Raw genomic sequence first — 9,066 nt, 5'->3', positions numbered from 1 at the left:
CCTATCAAAATGGCGCCATTGCCGGGGAACGGTCGTTGTTATTGAGTTTAGTTGAGACTAGTTTATCATTAGAAAATACAAAAACATTGCAATTTTGCTTAGCTTTCTTTTCCTTGGCATTACTCACGGTTTTCTTGAGTTTGTATGCTTGATAGGGGGCGTGATCGTCAAAGGACCCTCCATTCTCTTGACCTTGAATTGGAGTGAACACTAAGGAGACTAAGGCGTGTTCGGTCTAGCTCATCAACCCACAACAGATTCGAATCGTTGAGTGTAGGCCTATAGCAAGAAGAGAGTGAGCAAGCTTTTGAGACTATGGCGCTCCCGATTAAGAACTTGGGAATACCGGGGGCATTTGAAGCAACATGCGGTATTCAAGCTCCCAAAACGAGTGCCAACAACTTTGAGATCAAGCCTGCCTTGATCAACTTGGTCCAAAGCCACCCCTTTTGTGGGAAGAGTAACGAGTCACCTCACGAACACCTCAAACAATTCGAGCACTATTGTGACACAATCAAGCACAATGGTGTCACATCGGACTACATGAGGTTGACATTGTTTCGTTTCTCTCTACTTGGGCGAGCTAGTGATTGGCTTGACAAGGAGGTCAATCCCAAGTCACTTCGCACTTGGAACGAGGTGACTAGTGCGTTCTTGAGCAAGTTTTACTCGCATGGGAAGACGGCGGAATATCACCACAAAATCCAATCCTTTGAGCAAAGGCGAGACGAGTCACTTTTCGAAGCTTGGGACCGTTTTAAAGAGTACCAAAGGGAATGCCCTCATCATGGGATCCCTAAGTGGTTGTTACTTCAAACCTCCTACTTGGGGTTGAGCCCATGTTCAAAGATAAGCCTTGATGCGGGCGCGGGAGGTCCCATCATGAACAAAACCGATGATCAAATTGAGGAGATAATTGAGGACGTGGTCCAAAATTATCAAGCTTGGCACGTTGGTGAAAGGGACTATGATGGCAAGGGAAGGAATGATGATGGCAAAGGATCGGTTTATGCTATGGAGCAAGCTAGGATAATTGAGAAGCTTAGCTCGAGGTTGGAGAAACTTGAAAGCACGCCAAGCCAACTACCATCTCCATTTGCGGGAAGAGCAACAAGCCAACCACCATCACCATGTACAATTCCACCACCTTCGGCTACTCTTCTCACTAAGGGGAAGAGCAAGGTTAGTTCCTATGACACTATGCCTCCGGACACTTCTTTTTGTGATAATTGCCAAGATTATGGTCACTTCCCCAATGCATGCCCCTTGGTTCATAGTGTGTCTTTTGTGGATTATGGCCCTTCGTATGAAGGTGATTTTGATATGGAATATGCTCATGCCTTGAATGAGAGGTCTAGAAATGATAACCCCAATAATCAAAATTTTTCTAGGCAACCTAGAGGGCCCCCCATGTATGGTTCCCACCAAGGCTATGGCCAAGGAAGTGGGTATGATAGCCAAGGCCGAGGTGGCTATAGAGCGCAAGGCTATCAAGGCCAATCACCCTATGGTCAACCTCAAGGTTTTGGCAATCAAGGGCAATACAACCAAGGTAGTTATAATCCCAACCATCAAGGTGGAGGGGGTTAAAACTACTCTTATGGGCAATTTAGGGGTGCCTCTAGTGGGGGTTATCCTTTGAACTCGGGAGGTCCATATGGTGTGTCTCAATTTACACCTCCCGGATTCAATGGACCAAGGACCTTTGGTAACCAATATCAACCAAACCTTAGTGGTTATTGCAATGCACCTCCACCACTCCCGCCTCTCAAGTCTAATCTTGAGGCTCTCATGGAGTCGTTTGTGGGGGCGCAAGCCAAGAAGAATGTCGAGTTTGAGGATGGATTCAAGCAATCCAACACTCACTTGAAGATGATTGAGACCCAACTAGCACAACTAGCTAGCACCATCAAAGAGCAACAAGTGCACACTAGTCTCCCACCCCAAGGTTAAGCACCTAAACAAATGTATTCGGTTGTGACTCGGAGTGGGATGACTCTAGATGATGGTGCTAGGCTAGTTGATGCATCTTGCTCTAGGGGTGAGGATTCTACGGGGAATGAGTCTCCGGACTGTGATAAGGCGGAAGAGGAGTCTCATGTCGACAACGTGAGAGATGGTGTTAAGTCGAAGGAGAATACTCTTCCTCCTCTCCCAATTCCTCCTCCCCCCTACCCTCAAAGATTTTCCGGAAAAAGGCTTGATGATCAATTTCACAAGTTTTGGGAAACCATTAGCAAGCTTTATGTGTCATTGTCTTTCACCAAGGCACTCAAACAAATGCCTCACTATTCTAGATTCATGAGAGATATTCTTAGTGGCAAGAGAAGTTGTGAAGCGAAGGAGACCGTGCAACTCACGGAGAGTTGTAGCGCTCTAATTCAACACTCCTTTCCCCCAAAACTCAATGATCCCGGAAGTTTTTCTATCCCTTGTAGCATTCAAACGCTCAAATTTGATAATGCTCTTGGTGATTTGGGGGCAAGTGTGAGCATCGTGCCATATAAGACTTATGAGAAGCTCAATCTAGGTGATCTCTCTCCTATCACTATGTCATTGCAACTAGCCGATCGATCGGTTATGTTTCCATGAGGTAGGATCGAGGATGTTCCCCTAGTTGTTGGCAAGCTTACTTTTCTTGTGGACTTCGTCGTCTTGGACATTAATGAGGATGCCCATACCCCCATTATCTTGGGGAGGCCATTTTTGGCAACCGCGGGTGCTCTTATCGATGTGCAAGGGGGCCTAATCACCTTGAAAGCGGGGGATTCAAAAGCTAGCTTCAAGCTTCCCCTTGGTGAAGGATGTTTTGCAACAATGAAAAGTTGTATGAAGGTAGAAACTATTGCTTGTATTGAGAGCTTTAGCTCACATGCTAATCCTTCTAACTATTTTCGTGTTTTTAAGTGTGATAATGAGCTTGCTAGGTCTTCTCTTGATGACAAGATTGTCCATGGAATCCCAAAGGTGTCTGGGGATGAGTTTGATGATGTCGTGACCATCTCTGTGATATTTGAAATGCGTGATGATGGTGATAGTGGAGCTAACACCTCCGAAGTGATTCATGAATCGGCAAAGAAAGCCAAGCGACCCACGAAAGCCAACAGTCCAAAGTTTGCCAAGGAGGAGCTTGGTGGTGAATTATTTGGTTTTCGCCTCTTGAATGGTGATTTTGGTAAGGTGTTCGTGCCCAAAGGGGCAAAGCAATGCATGTTGACTAGCGATGACCCAAGGTTGGTTGTGTTCGAACCCCCTTGACTTTTGGGGGGGTCCGTCAAGCTAATGACGTTAAACGAGCGCTAACGGGAGGCAACCCGTGTATTCATTTCCTCTCTTGTCCCTCGATGAGCTTTGGGGGGATTCGTCAAGCTAATGACGTTAAACGAGCGCTACCCGGGAGGCAACCCGGTTGTCTAACTCCTAGTTTTAGATTTTTTTTGTTTGATTTTATGCATTAATTTCCATTAATTAGCTTAATTTTCGATTTAAAGGGGGAGTTTGTAAAAAAATTGCAAAATCATGTTTTGTGTGACCGAACTGCTTTGGACGTTCGATCGCACAAAACTGATTTTTGAGGCAGAATGTCCATTTTTTGGTAAACGATCGCACAGAATTTTATGTTCGATCGCACAGGTCTGTGCGAACGAACATCTTATTCTGTTCGGTCGCACACCCAGGCGGGGCTGATTCTGACTTCTTTTATTCAAAAAAATCGCAGACCTCCCCTTTTCTTCATTCATTCGACATTTTTTCTACCTCCTCAACTCCATTGCTCTCTTCTCTCATTTCATACTACTACTCCTCATCAATTTCATTCACTTCCTTTCACAAATTTCACTCCCAATACATCAAACTCACTAAATCTCATTCATCCCAACCCCTTAAATCCCCAAAATTTCAGATTTTTGCAAAACCCCCAATTTCTAGGGTTTTTGTGAATTTTGTCAAAGTTGTGTGCTTGGTGAATTGGTTCTCTAGAGGCTTCTTGGGATTGATTCTTGAAAACTTCATTTGCTTGTGGTGATGATTTCTTTCCCTTAATCTTATATTTCATTCCAATTTCACCATGTTCATGCTATTTTTGGATTTTCTGAAATTTTTGGTTTTTGAGTGTTTGTTGATGCTTGTTTGTTATGAGATTGATCTTTAATTGTCTAGAAGAGCTATGCATGTTTGATTCCTTGTTTCGTTTAAGCTCTAGACCTTTTGAGACGATTATGTGAAGTTTTCGGCTACTTTGATTATGCTTGTTTGTGGAAGTGATGGTTGATTGATTGTGGTTATTAGTGTGGAGTAATGTGGTTAGTTTATACTTGTTGAGGAGTTGGTGTAATGTTTGGAACTTGTTGAAGAGTTGATGGAGATAATTTAACCTTAGCTTTTGTAGTTGCTTGTTTGTCCTAGATTGTGAACTAACTTAGTTTTTCCTTCTTTGTGTGTCTTGGTTTGTTTTTCTTTTGCTTTTGTAGATTTTTCTTTTCTTAACCTCATCATTCCATGGCACCCAAACGCTCCAAGAAGAACCCCACCGCCTCCACATCTAACCCTACCGCCTCTACATCAAAGAGGAAGGCACCGGCTCTGCCAGGCATAGAAACCTACGGCATTGAGTTCACCGAACAAAGATCTTGGAATTTCTTTGAGCTACTTTCCAAGAGAACCATTAAGCCCACCAAGTTCTTTCATCGGTAGAGCGCTCGTAGCTTGGGGGTCGAAGCCGAGGTTGACAAGTTGATCAAGGGGCTAGGGTGGGAAATGTTCGCCGAAGTTGAGTGCCCCAACCTACAAAAGGTTGAAATTGGAGTTCCTCTCCTCGGCCCGGAAGAATATTATAGAGGATGAGGACGGTGATCGTGTGATAGAATTGAGCTTCCAAGTCTTCGGCCGCCAACACAAATTGACTAACAATCAAATCAATGCCATTTTCTCCATCGACTCGGAGTATGGGCTCATCATGAACCCAAGGTTCGAATGTGCGAACGACTATGATGAAAATAGTTGGTGGAGGGCGCTCACCGGAGACGACGGGGATTTCTTCTCCGCCTCGGCCAAATATTCTTCATTCCATCATCCGGCCATCCGCATCATGAGCCGCCTCCTCATCTACGCCCTTTTCTCTAAGGGTTCTACCGGTGCCTTGCCGGGCACGAAACTTGGTGGTTTGTGGTTGGCCACACAAGAGAAGCAAGGGGTCCTTGATTTTGGGCAATTGCTCATCTCCCGGATCATCGAAGTTCGGGATTGCCACTTGAAAAAATCCGACATCCTCCTTGGTGGTATGCTCACTCTTCTCGTTCGGTTTCTACCAAAAAAACCCTCATGCCAAGGAGATGGATGCTTTGACTCCCGTTCCCGGTGGTGAATTCTTGAACATCCGAGCGATGTACCATGCCACTTGGCTCCATTACACGGTCCATGAGGCGCAATTTATTTGGCAAGTGAAGAAAGACGATTGGTGCTATCTTCCGCACCCGTTCATTACTTTGTGGTCCTCTAGTGTCCGTTTCTTGCTTCCGCGGCATCAGAAATTTGTCACCTCCGCCACCACCACCGCCACTACCGAGACTACCGGTACCTCCACTCAAGATCCTCCTCGACCTCCTAGTCCACCTCCCCCGAATGCGGGTAATATACCTCCCTCATCTCCTTTTGACTTGACGGGTTTGCAATCCACCCTTGCGGCTATCTTGCAAGGGCAAGAGGACCAAGCTCGTACCTTGGCTTCTCTTACTCCTCAAGGGAGCCGCACGGGAGATTCTTTTCCCGATTTTGACTCGTCCTACTACGGTGTGCGGGTGTACGATTACCACGTTGACAAAGGGGACTTTGCCCCCTATGTCAACTATCCTTATCACCCTCCCCAACAAGGGCCCGTCCCTAGTTGGAATGAGGAGAGTACACCCACTTACCCGTATTGGACGCCCCCCTCCCAACCCGTTGTCACTCCCCCCTCCTTTCCTCCCTATGACTATACTATGATGGGAGGGAGTGACTACCGTGGTGATCGAATGTATCCCACTCCCCCACCGGTTGATCGGCCCGATGGTTGGCCCGAGGATTTCACCGGGTGGCCTAAGGATTATGTTGGAGGTTGGGATGGGCCCCGAGGAGAGCCTCCCCAAGGAAACTACCCCCTTAAACCCGAGTATGCTTGGCCCCCCTATACCCACGCTTCGGGTCCCGATGTGGACCCCACCTACAATTTCACCCCTTTTACGGACGAAGAGGCGCAAGCTCATCGTCTTAAAATGGATGAATATTGGAGGCTTTATGATCTTGAGCATCGTGGGGAGGGCTCAAGCACCTCTTAGGGTTCCCTCCACTTCTCCTCCATCTTATTGTGATGGTATGCTTTTATTTAGCTTGGGGGGAGAAGTGTGACGTGGGGGTTTGCTATGAGGAGTTTTTGATGCTTGTTGGTGTTGATCTTCTTGCCACTTCATGTAGTTGTATATATGATGATGAGTTTATGATGGTTTTGGTTTGTTTTGGCCATTTGGCCTTGTCTACTAACATTTTTCTTGATTGTTTTTTAGTGTTCCTTTTGGTATGGTTTCATTGCGGTGGGTTCATGCTTTCCACCGATTCCTTGTTCGTCGATATTTTGGTGAGTTTGCTCGGTTTTTACCGGTTCTTTGCGGTACTTTCTCCCACGGCATTTCCGGTAATATCCTTCTATCTCAAATGAATTCTTTGGGACGGGCATCTTGCATATGGGGCATTTGGTTGGATGGATAGTTGTGCCCCTCCTTGTTTAGTTTTAGGCCTTGAGGACATGGCCTAATTCTAGCTTGGGGGGAGTTTTGTTGTGTAGTTGCCTATTTGTGATGCTCATGTCTTGGAAACTATACCATTATGTGCACTTGTATATGTTAGTTTCTTTGTTTTTAGTTTGATTTAGTTTGATTTTACTTCCTTTTCTTTTCATTTGTTTCGTGTGTTTCTTTTTGTTTTCCTTTTGGTGAGATTTCTTATTTTATTCCTTTTTCTTTCTTTTTCTTTCTTTTTCCTTTCCTTTTGTCAAGGCAAGTTTTTCTAGGTTTTCTTAGGCAATATTCTTGATTTGGGAAAATAAAATTGGAACTTGTAGACTAGAGTGCTCTTATTCCTAATTGGTAGATGTTTACACGGTGTTTAATGTCTTGGGTCGAATTTAGGATTTAGGTGTTAAGAAAGTTGGTTGAACTTTGGGTAGCATGCGTCTTGAACCCTTGGCTTGTGGTAAGATGGTGTCAATATCTCTAGTGACTTGAAACCGGAGAGAGTGGTATTTGCTCCCATGTGAGGTTCATGTTCAAATTAGCCCAAACACATTTACATATATTGAGTGGCATGGATCCTTGGCATTGACTTTCTTATCTCCCGAGTTTGACTATTTCCTTCCCGAGACCGCGACCGAACTACTTTAGGGGACGATAGAGGCATTTTCTTTCGGTGACTATTTTTCGTTTTAGTTTAGGACTTTATTTTCTATTTCTCATATATTTTTGTTTGCATTTGCCCCCTTGCTAGCCATTTGAGCCTTTCCCCTTCATTTCTTATAAGCACATTACAAGCCTAATAGCCCTTGTTTTATTTTCACCCTTAGAAGTGATAGTGAAGCTTTGTGTTATGATGCTTGTTGGTTTTGAATGAATATGAAAAGTTGAGGAATGATTGTTATTGGTATGAATGGCAAAGTTTGGGAAAAATGTTGTATATAGTGAATAAGTGATGCATAAGCAAAAAAAATGAGAAATAAAAGTTTTGAAAAAGCCAAAAATAGAGAAAAACAAGGCAATGAGAAAAGTTTCAATTGAAACAAAAAACAAAGAGAAAATCAAATCAAGAAAAGTGCAAAAAGAGTTGTAGTTTAGAATTGTTGTTGAATAAGCTTGGGGGTACCCCAAATATGTGGTATGAGTTTGTTTTTGGTTCGATTTGCTTGAGTTGAGTTCTATCATTGCGCTTCACTTTAGGTATGAGCACCAAATCCCAAATTTGTTCCACACCTTACCCCTAGCCTACGTTACACCCTAAAAAAGTCCTCTTGACCCTTTTGAGTTGAGTCATTGTCGGTGGAGGGAGGATTTGGTCAAGTTTATGGAATGGGATTGTCATGCTAAGATGTCGGGTAGCCTATCTTGTTTTCTCCGGCGCCTTCGCGGTGTCTCGAGACGCTATTCTCAAGGGTGGAAAGGATCTAGAGATTTGACGTGGTATGCTCGGTTGAAGGGGAATTGATTAGTGCTTGCCCTTAGTTGGCTTTGCTTGATGCTTGAATCTTTCACTCGATTTAGGACATTAGTTAGCGTGTATTCATTTATTTGATTGGTAATATTAGTGTTCTTTTATACTCGTTCCATAATAAAGGCCCCTATCTTGGATTTTGTAGTTTAATTTTACTTTCTCTTCTTTTCCTTTTTCTTTCTTTTCTTTTTCTTTTCTTTCTTTCTTTTCTTGGTTTATTTCCCTTTAGGTCTTGCCTTGATTAGATTTGCTATATTTTGTTTTTTGTAGATTTTTGGAATTTGAGTAGTTGCTCATTCTTCCCTAATTGAGTTTAGTTTGCTAGAGACTAGCAAACGCTTAGCTTGGGGGAGTTTGATGAGCGACATTTATGTCGCTCCTAGGGTAGGATTTCATGTTAGTTTGTTATGCTTTTTTATAGTTTTTATAGCTTTTTGTGTGATTTTTATAAGTTTCTTTCCATCTTTTGCTTTATAGGTGATTATATTGAAAAGTGATGGAAAACAAGTAGAATTGAGCCAAAACAGGGCTTGTGCGATCGAGTTGTTACTTGTGCGCCCAAACAGAGGAGGGCTTATGGCATCAAGGAATCTGCAGTTTTGTGCGACCGAACGTTCCTTCTTGTTCGGTCGCACAAAATGGATTTTTGGAGACAGAATGCCCCAAAATTGGTAAACGACCGCACAGGTTATTATGTTCGACCGCACAAGAGTTGTGCGCCCACACAGGTTTTTCTGTTCGACCAAATCAAAGCTCAAAGGAGACAAGGCCAAGAAAACACCATTCGACCGAACAGGATTTCTCGTTCGGTCGCACATGACGAAGGAATTGTTCTTC

The 9,066-nt window shown here is 43.8% G+C and overlaps 1 non-coding gene across 1 annotated transcript; it reads right to left on the bottom strand.

Moving 5' to 3' along the window:
• Window positions 1–691: 691 nt before the first annotated feature.
• LOC130462246 (small nucleolar RNA R71) lies at window positions 692–794 on the bottom strand. Its single transcript, XR_008922350.1, has one exon. It is a non-coding gene; the product is annotated as a small nucleolar RNA R71 (small nucleolar RNA).
• Between the last annotated feature and the right edge of the window lie 8,272 nt (window positions 795–9,066).

This window comes from Spinacia oleracea, chromosome 5, assembly GCF_020520425.1.
Source record: "Spinacia oleracea cultivar Varoflay chromosome 5, BTI_SOV_V1, whole genome shotgun sequence".
In the NCBI taxonomy this organism is placed as follows: domain Eukaryota; kingdom Viridiplantae; phylum Streptophyta; class Magnoliopsida; order Caryophyllales; family Amaranthaceae; genus Spinacia; species Spinacia oleracea.
Note: the sequence above shows the minus strand (reverse complement) of the source record. Positions and strands in the feature narration are given on the sequence as shown.